Source organism: Hyperolius riggenbachi, chromosome 3, assembly GCF_040937935.1.
Source record: "Hyperolius riggenbachi isolate aHypRig1 chromosome 3, aHypRig1.pri, whole genome shotgun sequence".
Taxonomy (NCBI): domain Eukaryota; kingdom Metazoa; phylum Chordata; class Amphibia; order Anura; family Hyperoliidae; genus Hyperolius; species Hyperolius riggenbachi.
This window is the reverse complement of record NC_090648.1, coordinates 390,914,533-390,930,164: the sequence shown is the minus strand read 5'-3', so window position 1 is coordinate 390,930,164 and position 15,632 is coordinate 390,914,533.

Here is a 15,632-nt window from a genome sequence, read left to right as displayed (position 1 = left end):
CCCACGCATGCTGGCGGGAAGATCAACGGAATACGTAACGTTGTTGATCTTCTTGGCCACTGAAAATGGACCCACAAACCTGGGGCCCAGTTTATCTGAGGGCTGTCTCAGGGTTAAGTGACGTGTGGACACCCAGACCAAGTCTGCTGGCTGGAACTTCCACTCCAATGAGCGTCTTTTGTCAGCCTGACCCTTTTGACTCTGGAATGCCCTTTCCAGATTACTCTTCACCTTCCCCCAGATGACTTTAAATGCCCTGTGCCAGGCTTCCAGGGTTGGAAACGGAGAGGAGGCAACTGGCAAGGGGGAAAACTTGGGCGATCTCCCCGTTACCACCTGAAAAGGCGAAAATCCGGAGGAGGAATTTCTCAAGTTATTTTGAGCAAATTCTGCGAAGGGCAAAAATCTGACCCAGTCGTCTTGTGCCTCCGCAACATAACATCTCAAAAATTGTTCTAGAGACTGATTTATCCTTTCAGTCTGGCCATTAGTCTGTGGGTGGTAGCCGGACGAGAAAGATAGCTTCATGCCCATTTGGTGGCAAAATGCCCTCCAGAATCTAGAAATGAATTGGACTCCCCTATCCGACACTATGTTTTCCGGAATGCCATGCAGCCGGAAAATGTGGATGATGAACAGGTCGGCCAATTCCTGAGCCGAGGGGAGTCCTTTTAAGGGCACGAAATGGGCCATTTTGCTGAAGCGGTCGACTACCACCCAAATGACCGACATGCCTTCAGACCTGGGGAGCTCACCCACGAAATCCATGGACAAGTGGGTCCATGGCTCACTCGGGGCGGGCAAAGGCTGTAAGGTACCGACAGGTGCCAGCCGGGAGGGTTTACTCTTAGCACATACTGCGCATTCCCTAACAAATTCCCTGCAATCAACAGACAGGGAAGGCCACCAGGCACACCTGGCTACAAGATCCTGTGTTCTGGCAACTCCAGGATGTCCAGCATTTTTATGTGCGTGGAACATTTCAAGGATCTGAAGACGAAAGGGCAAGGGAATAAACATGACCCCTTCAGGCTTCCCTTCCGGGATGTCCTGCTGGAAGGGGCTCAACGTCTCCTTCCAGTCTTCCCAAGTATCAATTGCAGCCAGCACCAATTTTCGCGGAACAATCGTCTCAGGGACGGAGGCCTGTGCTGTTTCTGGCTCAAAGCACCTGGATAGCGCATCTGCCTTAGTATTCTTACTGCCCGGGGTGTACGTAATCACGAATGTGAACCTTGAAAAAAACAGGGACCATCGAGCCTGACGAGGGCTTAACCTCTTAGCCCCCTCGATGTATTCTAGATTCTTGTGGTCGGTAAAAACCGTGATAGTATGCTCCGCTCCTTCTAACCAATGACGCCATTCTTCAAAGGCTAGTTTAATGGCTAAGAGTTCCCTGTTGCCTATATCGTAGTTTCTCTCTGCTGGAGAGAATCTCCGAGAAAAATAGGCACATGGGTGCAATCTACCCTGTAAACCTGAACGTTGAGACAGCACAGCCCCCACCCCGACTTCTGAGGCGTCTACCTCAACAATAAAAGGGAAGGAAGTGTCTACATGTCTTAGTATGGGTGCTGTGCAGAACAGCTCCTTCAAGGTCGAAAATGCCTGTAGGGCCTCAGGCGACCAGTGAGTAGTATCCGCCCCTTTCCTAGTGAGACTGGTGAGAGGTGCAATAACGGTGGAGTACCCCTTTATGAACCTCCTATAATAGTTTGCAAAACCCAGAAAACGTTGCAACGACTTTAACCCCACCGGCTGAGGCCACTCCAGAACAGCGGATACCTTGGCAGGGTCCATAGACAGGCCCGAGGTGGAGATTATGTACCCCAGAAAGGCGACAGATGTAACTTCAAAAATACATTTTTCCAACTTGGCGTACAGCAGATTTTGTCTCAACTTGTTTAGCACAAATCTGACATGGACCCTGTGCTCGGAGAGGTTGTTGGAGTAAATTAGTATATCGTCAAGGTATACAAGCACAAACCTACCCAACACCTCCCTGAATACCTCGTTAATCAATTCCTGGAAGACGGCTGGCGCATTGCACAACCCGAAGGGCATCACTAAGTACTCGTAATGCCCATCGGGTGTGTTGAAGGCCGTCTTCCATTCATCGCCCTCTCTAATGCGGATCAGGTTGTATGCACCCCTCAGATCCAATTTCGAAAAGATCTTAGCGTCTGTGACCTGCGTGAATAAATCGTCTATTAATGGCAACGGATAACGATTCTTCACCGTGATTTTATTTAGGCCCCGATAATCGATGCAAGGTCGAAGACCTCCGTCTTTTTTCTTAACAAAAAAGAAACCGGCCCCTGCAGGCGAGCGGGAGGGGCGAATGAACCCCTTGGCCAGATTGTCACGGATGTACTCCTGCATAGCCACCTTCTCTGGTCCAGACAAATTATACAGGTGACCCCTAGGGGGCATACAACCGGCACGGAGATCGATGGGGCAATCGAAAGGGCGATGAGGAGGTAACCTATCAGCAGCCCTGGGACAGAATACATCCGAGAACTCGGAGTATTGCTCGGGAACACCCTCCACATGTACCTTGGTCTGACCTAATACCACTTTTCCTAGGCACTGTTGGGAACAGAAGTCTGACCAACTGGTTAATTGTCCTGTCGCCCAATTGATCTGTGGCGAATGAAGCTGCAGCCAAGGCATACCTAGGACAATGGTGGAGGTGGTCATATGTAACACAAAAAAACGTAAACTCTCCCTGTGCAGTACCCCAGTAATGACTTCCACCTCTGGTGTCTGGGACAGCGGACGGTCCCTTTGTAACGGGGAGTCGTCCACGGCAGTAACCTGGATAGGTGGTTTTACTGGGGTGAGAGGAATGTCCAACTTCTCTGCAAATTCGGAACTCATGAAGTTAGCCGCGGAGCCTGAATCAATAAAGGCCTCTGTGGCTTCAGATTTGTCCCCCCATGTAATCGTACAGGGGAGGAGCAATCGTCTTTCTTTCAGGGGTGCGAGCTGGGCGCCTAGGGTGTCACCCCTTATCACTCCTAGGCGGTAGCGTTTCCCGGCTTATCCTTATTAGGCTTAATGAGACAGTCTCGTACCCTATGCCCCCCTTCACCACAGTATAAACATAGTTGTTCCGACAATCTCCGTCTTCTCTCCACTTGGGTCAATTCAGACCGACCGATCTGCATCGGCTCAGGTGGAGGCAAGACCGGAGATGATGAGACAGAAGGAGACGGAGTTACTAGGGGTGCAGCGGGAGGCACTGTGTAAGAGGTCGGCCTAAGCCGATGACTGCCCCTAGTCTGTCTCTGATGGCGTAGCCTACGGTCGATTCGAATGGCCGATGAGATGGCCTCGTCGACTGTTTTGGGTTCGGGTTGGCTTAACATTAGGTCGGAGACCTCATCTGACAACCCAGACAGGAAGTAATCTAACAGGGCATAAGTGCCAAACCTGGCCGTAACTGACCACCTACGAAATTCGGCCGCGTAATCCTCGACTGGACCCCTGCCTTGCCGTAAAAGTTTGAGCTTCCACTCAGAGGATGCAGCAAGGTCAGGGTCGTCGTAGATTACGGCCATGGCCTTAAAAAATTCCTCTACCGAGGTCAGAGCAGTATCGGTAGAAGGCAGGTTGTATGCCCATGACTGGGAGTCACCAGACAGCAAAGTTTTAATAAAGGTGACCCGTTGGGTCTCAGTCCCCGAGGATCGGGGTCTCAACTCGAAATACGATAACACTCTACTCCTGAAATTCCGGAAGTCAGACTTGTGGCCGGAAAATTTATCAGGTACAGGCATACGTATGTCAGTACTAGGAGAGGATCGCACTGAATCAACTGACGTCTGGAGGGTTTGCACAGAGCCTGACAGGACATCAATCATAGTCTTGTGGCTACCCAGCACTTGGTTGATGTTTTCCACCGAAGTGGCAAGTGCGCCCAGACGGTCAGTATGTGCGTCCATTTGCATTTTTTAGGTCTGGCGTTCTGTAACGATCGGTGGGCGCAGAGAGTATCTGATTACCGGTGATCTGCAGTATCGCCGGAAATACAGATATATACCAGATTATAAGTGATCTGCAGTCTCACCGATAATCCGATATACAAACTAACCTCTGTTCGCCTGAGTAGAGTGTAGTGTTTTGGTGTAACAGTAACACTAGGAGGCCTAGGCCTCAGTGCAGCAAGGAGAACTGCACGGATTCCTTCCGCAGACCTGAGCTCTCCAAGACGGGAGGAGTCAGACTGACAGTAGGAAGGAAAGTCCAAGAGTGACACTCAGGAAGAAGTGTCACTAACAGGACTGGGAACCGCCTCCAATCGTGAGGTCGGTTCTCGAGGTCAGACAAGCCAGGTCGTACACACACGGACAGATAAAGTACAAATACAGTAGGCAAAGGCGGAGTCAAAGTACAGGCAGGGTTCGGCAACGGGGTATCAGATATATCGGGGTACAAAATCAGGAGGCAGAAACAGAGTCTAGGAACGAGCCGAGGTTCGGCAACAGAGTATCAGAAATATCGAGGTACAAGGTCAGAGTTCAGGAGGATAGTCGAGGCAGGCAAAAGTCATAACATATAATCACAATCAAACTAGTACTTTAGCTATCAAATATCTAGCTAAGTGTAGGATTACAGCTCCAGCTGGTCCCGGCACACTTCAGGATCTGACTACGGATCTGGGTGCTCCCACGTATGTTTTTTTGCACGCCAGACAAAGAGCAAGTGAACAACCAGCAGTATATATACTCTAGGACCTTTCCAGGACCTCCCTAATTGCCTAGTCCAATGAGAGCAGTGGAATTTGTCAGCTGGCCCAGCTGGTCAGCCGACACCCTTCTAACTGCTATTTAAACTCTGCCTTTCTGCTCGCGCGTGTGTAAGTCTGAATCTTGGTGGACTATCAGTCCCAGCCACACCAGTACTGTCATGCAATGTATCTAGTGCGGGGGCCGCCTCTGATGCGGATTCCGCCGCACTGCCTATGCGGCATGCAGCGTTTTTTCCGCGTTGTGACGCCATGCTGGACGCGGAAACAGCCGCCTCACCTTGAGAGACGGCGGCATTTCCGCGTTTCCTTACAGCTAGGTGATCATCAGTGGTTATCAAAAACCAATGTTAAGCCTAGGGGCCCATTTTTTTTTATAAATACTTGTATTTGCATGAATGCAGTATAATCAGCACATATTGCACAAATATCATCACTATGCTCACACAGGAGTACAAAAAAATATTTTTTTTAACCCATTTTGGAATAAACCCCTAACAAAACAAAATGTGTGAAAAGTGCTGCACTATGAATACCTTGCGGATATATACGTTAGCTGTACATACTGCACAACTCTATAGTATTTAGTCCATGGAATTTTTTTTATGATAAATACATACAGCATATAAAACCCAAGGTAGACATACATAAACTAAAATGGGATGCTGACTTACATCCCATTTCTGCCACCACCCGCTTCAGCAGATCCTGGTCCCTCCTTTTGAGGTCACTCCATAACATCTGGACCTGCTTGGTGGTGAGGACTAGAGAGGTCCTGAACGGTTCGTCAGCGAAAGGTTCCAGGTGAACTTCGGATGGTTCCCCTTTGCAGAGAACTGGGAACCTTTCTTTCAAAGTTCGGTTCGCCCATAGACTTTAATAATCGCCGACTTTAGCGGTTAATAGCAAAGTCCCCTTACATAGTAAAAACACCAAAATTGTTGTGAATGTTAAGTGGGAACAAGAGGAAAAAGAAATTTTTCAAAAAGACCTTATACTTTTTTGGAAAATCAATTTTAAAGTTTCAAAGTAAAATGAGCCGATTCATAAAAAAAGAACCGATTCATTAAAAAGAACAGAATGATTCATGAACTGTTAGTATAGCAGAGAATGCGTCCTGAGCAGGACGTGAAGCTGCCGGCTCCGCTGCTGTCTCTCCCCACCTGCCTGCACCTGTCACCTTCACCTAGTCTGGCACCCGGTGCACCCATGGGTGCATTGGGTGCCAGGCTAGGTGAGGGTGACAGGTGAGGAGGTGGGGAGAGACAGCAGGAGCCGGCAGCTATGCGTCCGAAAGGACGCATACACTGCTATGTGGGAAGCATCAGAGATCTTCAATCAACTTAATTGAAGATCGCAACATAAGAGGATACATTGTTCATTGGATCGTTTACCGTGGATATTGGTGTGAGAACATTTTTTTTAAAGGTACAGGTAAGTATTTATAGTTAATTTAGAATAATAAAATACTTTTCTCGTGGTTGTGTTTTTATTTCATTTAACCCTTTGTGGAAATGGGAAAGGGGTACTGTGTACCCCTATATTCATTTCTCCTGGGAGGGGGGTGGGCATCTGGGGTCGCCTTCTTAAAGGGGACTCCCAGATGCCACCATGAACCCCCCCTAGGGAGTCGTCGCCCCACCTCCTCCTGGGGCACCGGTGGTGGGGAAGAGCCCCTTGTCCATGGATTGGACAAGGGCTCCAGGGGGGGGAGGGGAAGGCTTGGCCGCCCCAGAGCCCCTCCATACCATGGACCATGCGGGTTGGTATAGCTCAAGGTGCGAAGCCCCAGTCGGCCGGGGCTCCGCATTCTGACTATCCCAGCCTGCGTGAGGGACAAGGGGTTACAGAGGCTCGGGAGGGGGGACCCCACTCCATTTTTTTTTTAGATTTCCCACAACAATAAAAAAAAATAAAAAAAATGTTTTAAAGGACTTCCGAGGCCACAAATGTGAAAAAAGTTAAATACCTTTTCATAATCCAGATCCATTGAGGATGCCATCCGCGCCCTCCCGTTCATTCCGCCATGACTCCCGCACTAATAACGGCCCCGATCGAGTCCCGACCCCTCTGAACGGGTTGGATTCTTATTCCCCCCTCAATAAGGCCACCACAGATTGCTGCGGCTGCAAAGTCCGCATAGACGCGATTGCGGCTGCGCAGCTCTAGGACCTCCTCCCAATGCGTCCGATGTATGCACGCATATTGAAGATGCGGCGGGAGGAGGGCCTAGAGCTCCCCGCAGCCACAATCGCGTCTATGCGGACTGCACAGCAGCGGCAAACTGTGGCGGCCATATTGAGGTGGGAATGAGAACCCGACTTGTTTGGAGGGTCGGGACCCGACCGGGGCTAATATTACTGCGGAAGCCATGGGGGAATGAACGGGAGGGCGCGGATGGCGTCCTCCATGGATCTGGATTATGAAAAGGTATTTGTGAGGAAACGCGGAAAAGCCGCCGCGTGTGCCAAGAGCTAGGCGGCTGACTCCGCGTCCTACGCACCGGTTTGCACGCGTCTGGTTGTGTGGTGGAACGCGGAAAAGCCGCCGCATGTCCTGACAGCAAAGCGGCTGTTTGCATGCAGCAGCATGTGCTTGGTGTGGCTGGGTCTGTTAGTGCACCTAGGCAGATGGAGAGCTATGCTCGCGCGGGCCTGAATTCAGGACCTTTATACCTGCAGAGGAAGTGTCAGCTGATCAGGAAGGTCAGCTGATTCCTGCAGGACTCATGATTGGCTGAATGGTTCAGGCGGGGCAGCAGAGTCCAACAACTATATATTCTGCTGCTTATTCAGTTGCTGGTTGTCTGGCGTTGCAAACACATACGTGGGAGCACTCAGACCTGTAGTCAGATCCTTAAGTGTGCTGGGACCAGCTGGAGCTGTAATCCTACACTTAGCTAGATTCTGTTGATAGCTAAAGTACTAGTTTGATTGTGATTATCTGTTATGACTCTTTGCCTGCCTGACTATCCTCCTGAACTCTGATCTTGTACCATGCCATTCTGATACTCTGTTGCTGAACCCCGGCTCGTCCTTAGACTCTGCTTCTGCCTCCTGATCTTGTACCTCGATATTTCTGATACCCTGTTGCCGAACCCTGCCTGTACCTAGACTCCGCCTCTGCCTTCTAATTCTGTACTTTATCTGTCCGTGTGTTACAACCTGGCTTGTCCGACCTCGAGAACCGACCTTACTATTGGAGGCGGTTCCCCGTCCTGTTAGTGACACTACCTCCTGAGTGTTACTTTCAGACTTACCTTCCTACTGTCAGCCCGACTCCTCCAGCCTTGGAGAGTTCAGGCCTTTGGAAGGAAGCCGTGCAGTACTCCTCACTGCACTGAGGCCAGTCCTCTAAGTGTTACTGTTACACCAAACACTACACTCTACTCAGGTGAACAGAGGTTAGCTGGTATATCGGATTATCGTGATACTGCAGATCACTTATAATCTGGTATACATCTGTATTCCCAGTGATACTGCAGATCACCAGTAATCAGATCCTCTCTGTGCTTCACCGTGCGTTACAGTATTTAACTTTTTTCACATTTGTGGCTAGGTTAAAGACCAATAAATATTGTTTCCTGCTATCTTTTTAACATATCCTGCAAATTTGGTGTTAGGATGTAAGGGGCCTTTGCTATTATCTGCTGAAGTCGGCGGGTGATGATAACCAACCAGAATCATAGAGGTGCAAACGTGCTGAGTTCTGCCATAGGCTTCCTTTAGGCTCACTATTTCACTTTCCATAATCTCAAATCTTTTCTAAGGACGATGGCTCAGCAGTGGCAAATTTTCTAGCATTGTAGGGACTCTTAGGGGGATCATGACTGGTGTGTTTCAGGCCCTTGGGCCAAAGAGGTCATAGCCTAGGGTCAAAAAACCTGTTTATTTGGGCACTGTCAATGGTGGAGATTCTGACGAAGCATAAATCGCAGCCATGGCCGTTAGCAATGTCTGAATCTCACGACATGTCTCATGCAGGTAGAAGGCATATTGTTATACTTTTACTCCAAAGTTGGGTTCCCTACATCTCTGCAAACCAGAGTTACAGGGGTGCAAAAGTGGTAAAATCCCCCATAGGCTTTCATTGGGCTCACTATTTCACTTTCAAAAATCTCTAATCTTTTCAAAGGGCAATGGTTCAGCAGTGGCAAATTTTCTAGCATTGTAGGGACTCTTAGGGGGATCATGACTGGTGAGTTTTGCCACTGTTGAGCCATTGGCCTTTGAAAAGATTTGAGATTTTTGAAAGTGAAATAGGGAGCACAATGAAAGCCTATGGGGGATTTTACTACTTTTGCACCCCTGTAACTCTGATTTGCAGAGATGTAGGGAACCCAACTTTGGAGTAAAAGTATAACATTATGCCTTCTACCTGCATGAGACATGTCGTGAGATTCAGACTTTGCTAACGGCCATGGCTGCGATTTATGTTCGTCAGAATCTCCACCTTTGACATTGCCCAAAATAAACAGGTTTTTGTGACCCTAGGCTATGACCTGTTTGGCCTAGGGGCCCGAAAATCACCAGTCAGAGCTAGTCCACACTAGATCCGGAAACGTATCGTGGCTGCGTTTTTCAAACCGGATGAAAAACGGAGTCCCGGATACTAATGTTGATAATAGCAGCCAGCCTCACCCAAGTAAAAAACGGATCCGTCTGCATTTGCGGGGACCCGTTTTCAAAACCTGAACGGAAGGTCCGGATCTGCTGCATTTTCACGGACCACGGATGGGTAGCGGAAAGCAATGGGAAAACGCAACTCCATCTCCACAGGCAAAATAGCACCAAAAACGGATGACAAAACGGAAAGCCTGAAATTCCTTCTCCTCCCCTCAACGTCATCTCTGACAGCTTCCTGTTTACGAGCTGGGAGAGACACGAGTGCAGCCATCATGCCCAGGAGCTTCATCAATGTGGAGGACTTCATTATGGCCGTCCAAGAGCGGCCAGAGCTGTATGATAAGAAGAATGACCTCTATAGTGACCTACAGCATGCCAGGAGGGTATGGGAGGAGATCACAAAACAATTTGTTCCCGAGTATGACAAGTTCCCAGCCAGGAAGCAGGCCAAGGAACGTAAGTGTGCCCCCTCATATCTGTGTGGTTTGAAATACATGTTTTTAAGTAATCTAAATGCCACTCTCTGCCCCCCCCCTCCAGTGTCTCCTAAACTGCCACTCTCTAGCCCCCACCGTCCCCTCCCCCCCCCCTCAATCTAGCCCACTCATTGTCTCAAAAATGCTCTGCCCCCCTGAAGTGTCTCCTAAACTGCCGCTCTCTGCCCCCCACCGTCCCCTCCCCCCCCCCTCAATCTAGCCCCCTCAGAGTCTCAAAAATGCTCTGCCCCCCTGAAGTGTCTCCTAAACTGCCTTCCCCAGTGCCACACATGTTGCATTTATAAGAACACTCATCTGTAAAAAGTTTAGAAAAAGTTTATTAAACAAAGAAAGATACAATTAAAAATTTACATATAAAATTTATAACTAAAAACAGCGTAATCATCCCCCCCTCACCCCCCCACTAAAAAAGAACAAAACAAGTACAGCAACAAAAATGTCCACTCAAAGAGGCACAATAATGTCTTGGTATGGGAAGTACCCCTCCGGCGACAAGAAGTACTGTGCCAACCGATCCCGATTCCTCTGGGCCTGAACCCTACCCCTTGTCGCATACCGGCGAATTTGGGCCAAGTAGTTCATGTCAGCATGCTGGAGATTGTACCCTTGCTCCTGTCGAACAAAGTTGTGGAGGATGCAAGCTGCTTTAACTACAGCTGTGGCGTTGGCAGGGCTCAGCTGTAGTGGCGAGTGGAACATCCTCCACTTGTTCGACATGATGCCAAATGTACACTCCACCATCCTACGAGCCCTTGTCAACCGGTAATTGAACACGCGTTGCTGGCGGCCGAGGCCTCTCATCCCATACGGCCGCATGACATGGTGTGACAAGGCAAAGGCCTCGTTGCCAACAAACACGCAGGGGTAGCTGGGCGATGTTCTTCCAGGCCATGGCTTGTCCCCGGGGATGTCCAGCCGGTCCTCATTCAGTAGTCCATGTAACCTGGAGCGCTGGAATATCCCCGAGTCACTTGAACGTAGGAGCCAACGTCGATGTAGACAAACTTGTAGTCTGCGTCGGCTACAGCAAGGAGTACCAAACTAAAGTACTTTTTATAATTAAAATACAGACTCCCGCTCCTCGCTGGCTTCTGTAGCTGCACATGTTTGCCGTCAATGGCTCCTAGGCAGTTCGGGAAGTTGCACCTATCCCAGAACAGTTCAGCAACCTCCATCCACTTTTTAGAGTCGGGAACCGGCATGTACTTCTCGACGAGCTTGCTCCAGATCACCCGGCTTGTCCTGTTCACGATGTTGGCGACGGTGCTTTTGCCCACTCTGAATGTTAGATGTACACTTGCATAGCTTTGTCCCGTCGCAAGGAACCTGAAATGAAATGACAACATATTGTTTGTTTGTTGTTTACACAGTTGAAAAAATGAAGACAAAATGGCGAAGTATACGGGACAGTTTTGTCAAGGAACTTAAGGTGGAGAAAGATGAACAGAGGAGTGGAAGTGGTGCATCGAAAAGGACTCCATATTGCCACACTCGTCTTCTTTCATTCTTATGACCACTCGTACAAGCGCGAGGGTGAGTGAGTGACGTTTGCAACTTGAAATTGCTGTTATGTGTATGCTCTCCCACAACAGTTTAATCTTTCTAGTTCCTTTTTTTTTTTTTTTGTAAACACCGATGCGCCTCTACTTTTCACACATGTAACCATTGCTGTTTTTCTACCCACAGTACTGAAGATAATTTTGATGCACTCATGGATGATTCTAATGAAGCACCTGCCGCGACAAATAGGGATTCATCCCCTGAACATTCCTTTGAAGACTTGACAACCATCAACGTGGATGACATAGCAGAGGATGATTCTATGACATCAGAGTCACCAACCCCTTCCACATCTACTCCACGTCCAGACGCACAACCTGCCACCGACAAAGCAAATGCTGAAACCACTCGTTCAGAAGCCAGACGACCAGCTCCTCGCCTACAAGTGCTCGTGGACAAAGCAGAACAGCTAATGTTCAGATGGCTGGAGCTGTTTCAAGTTTGGTGGGAATGATGCGCAATCAAGAAAGTATGGTTTCACGAAGACTACAGGATACAAGTTCTGGTCTATCACAACAATATTTGCAACACATAGAAATGCTAAAAAAACAATTAGATGAATCCAACCAAGTACTCCAAAAAGAAAGGCAGATGTTTCAGGAGCAGATTCAATCTCTACACATGCAGCATCGCCACGAGATTGACCGGATAATGCAACACCAGAACAGCCAATTGTACTACTCGGTGATGTCACTTTTGCCTTTAATGGAACAAGTGCCACGACATCGTTTAATACAGTGCCAGTGTAGTTTGCTTGAGTGTATCAAAAGTCATTTTGAATTCTCAACTGCACCAAGTAGGCCACCTAGCGCATGGCAACCTTCTCACACTCAGCCATACCAGGGTCCATCTCCCTCTCAGTCATACCAGAGTTATCAGCAAGGCCCTTCCTTCCCTCCCTCTCAAGCAGATGAACGTCCCGTTTATACTCAGCTAGGTGGCGGCATGCAACCCAGCCCCCCTAATACGTCTTCCCAGCAAATAGGTGAAAACTACTCTTTTTTCCCTGAACAAGATCCTAAAAAGTAGGATTTGCTGCTCATGGCCAATGTCCCACACCCCCTGGGTCACTAGATTTGCTACCTGCCTTTGAAGGCCTTGTGATCAACACATGCCCAACGTAGCTTTCCATCAACACGACAAAGGGATGATGATGATCCTAGGCCTTCAATGGCAGGTAGCTCAATCTACTGAGGCAGGCAGTGTGTGGGATCCACCTTGTGAGCAACATTGTTTACATTTTATAGAAATTTTAAGATGTGTTCTAGGTACTGTACTTAAATTACTTTGCACTATAGAGGTTTGCTGCTCATGGCCAATGTCCCACACCCCCTGGGTCAATAGATTTGCTACCTGCCTTTGAAGGCCTTGTGATCAACACATGCCCAACGTAGCTTTCCATCAACACAACAAAGGGATGATGATGATCCTAGGCCTTCAATGGCAGGTAGCTCAATCTACTGAGGCAGGCAGTGTGTGGGATCCACCTTGTGAGCAACATTGTTTACATTTTATAGAAATTGTAAGATGTGTTCTAGGTACTGCACTTAAATTACTTTGCACTATAGAGGTTTGCTGCTCATGGCCAATGTCCCACACCCCCTGGGTCACTAGATTTGCTACCTGCCTTTGAAGGCCTTGTGATCAACACATGCCCAACGTAGCTTTCCATCAACATGACAAAGGGATGATGATGATCCTAGGCCTTCAATGGCAGGTAGCTCAATCTACTGAGGCAGGCAGTGTGTGGGATCCACCTTGTGAGCAACATTTTTTACATTTTATAGAAATTTTAAGATGTGTTCTAGGTACTACACTTAAATTACTTTGCACTACAGATGTTTGCTGCTCATGGACAATGTCCCACACCCCCTGGGTCAATAGAGCTAATCTTTCTCCCTGAACAGCAGATAGCAAAGACAATTGTCTATTGTCCAAGCTGGGCTGACCCCTGTAATGTGCAAGACATGTGTTCTGGGGGGAAGGGGAAAACAAAGACACAAAATGTAAAGACTTGAATGCCTGAACAGCAAGTACATTTTCTAAACCTGTCTCTTCCAGGTTGGAAGGAGAACTTTATAACCTACCATGTTGGTAGTTTTTCAATAAAAACTCCCAAAAAAATAAAGTTTTTGTTTGTTTACAAAATTGTCTCCTCATCAATACAAAATGAAAAGTGGTATAGGTAAAACAGACATTACATACCGCAAGGTGATCAGAAGTTGTTCCTCTGGGGTGATGGACTTCCGCAACCTGGTGTCTTTCTTCTGAAGATGGGGCCTCAAAATCTCCAGAAGTTTATCAAAGCTTCAAAAAGGAAGGGATATCACCATTAGCAATGTGACAAATATGGGAACAGGACAAGGTAAAGTATAGGTAAAATTGGTAATCAAGTGTACTTACACACTCACAGACATCCGGCAGTATTTGAAGAACTTTGGTGGGTGTCGTCTGAGGTCTCTGTAGAGCTGAGAGAACTGCCCTTTCCTCTCCCTCTCTTGTAACAGGGGATGCACCCACCACCGTCTCCGACTTGACTCCAGGAGGTTTCCGGCATAGTACAGCAGGACACCCAGCCAGGCTAGGTTAAGCCAGTACATAAAGACAATGGGGTCCATGGCCTTGGCTGGGCAGCAGTGCTGGAGTGGCTGGAGTGCTCTCCTGCTGGAATGTGCTGAAAACAGGTGTTTCACACAATAGACATCAAAGCCACTCCCAAAACACTCCCCTGTACATTAAAAATATCCTTACATGGTGCTAATCTACTTTCTTTACAGAAAAACCACTCCCACTTCCCGGCTATTGTTCCAAATCCACTCCCACAGCCACCTCAACTACATTTCCCATGCTCAAAAAAGGTTAATTAACCTTTTTTGGAAAACATTAACCACACCCATGTCCTGCCCACTGAATTGACCACACCCATGTCCTGCCCATTGAATTACCATTCAAATTGATTCATTATTGTCCCAAAAACTCCTCCCTTTTGGCCTAAATTCCATTGAAAAGCATAGAAACGTTTTCTGTCCGTTTTTTGGGGTTAAAAACGGACCGGAAACGGATGCAAAACGGATGCACTTTTTGGTAAAACGGATCCGTTTGCAGTCCGCGGGAGTTCCCCTGAACACGGACTGCAGAATCCGTCCTGCAACTGGATCTAGTGTGGACCCACTCTCATGATCCCCCTAAGAGTTCCTACAACGATAGAAAATTTACCACTGCTGAGCCATTGCCCTTTGAAATGGTGTGAGATTTTGGAAAGTTAAATAGGAGGCCCAATGAAAGCCTATGGGGGATTTCACAATTTTTGCACCCCTGTAACTCTGGTTTGCAGACATGTAGGGAACCCAACTTTGAAATAAAAGTATAACAATATGCCCTCTACCTGCATGAGACATGTCGTGAGATTCAGACGTTGCTAAAGGCCATGGCTGCGATTTATGTTCGTCAGAATCTCCACTATTGACATTGCCCAAATAAACAGGTTTTTGTGACCCTAGGCTATGACCTGTTTGGCCTAGGGGCCCGAAACTCACCAGTCATGATCCCCTTAAGAGTTCCTACAATGCTAGAAAATTTGCCACTGCTGAGCCATTGTCCTTTGAAAAGATTTGCGATTTTTGAAAGTAAAATAGGGAGCCCAATGAAAGCCAATGGCAAAATTTAGCACTTTTGCAGTGCACCCCCATAACCATAACAACACCAAATTTGCAGCATATGTTAAAAAGATAGCAGGAAACAATATTTAAAGGACTTCCGAGGTCACAAATATGAAAAAAGTTAAATACCTTTTCATAATCCAGATCCATGGAGGACGCCATCTGCGCCCACCCATTCATTCCGCCATGGCTGCCGCAGTAATACCGGCCCAGGTCAGGTCCCGACCCCTCCGAACGGATCGGGTTCTCATTCCCCACTCAATATGGCCACCACAGATTGCCGCGGCTGCGCAGTCCGCATAGACGCGATTGCGGCTGCGCAGCTCTAGGGCCTTCTCCTGCCGCGTCATCAATATGCATGCATACATCAGACGCATCGGGAGGAGGCCCTAGAGCTGCGAAGCCGTAATTGCGTCTATGCGGACTGCGCAGCTGCGGCAATCTGTGGCGGCCAAATTGAGGGGGGGGAATAAGAACCAAAACCCATTTGGAGGGGTCGGGACCTGATCGGGGCCGGTATTACTGTGGGTGCCATGGTGGA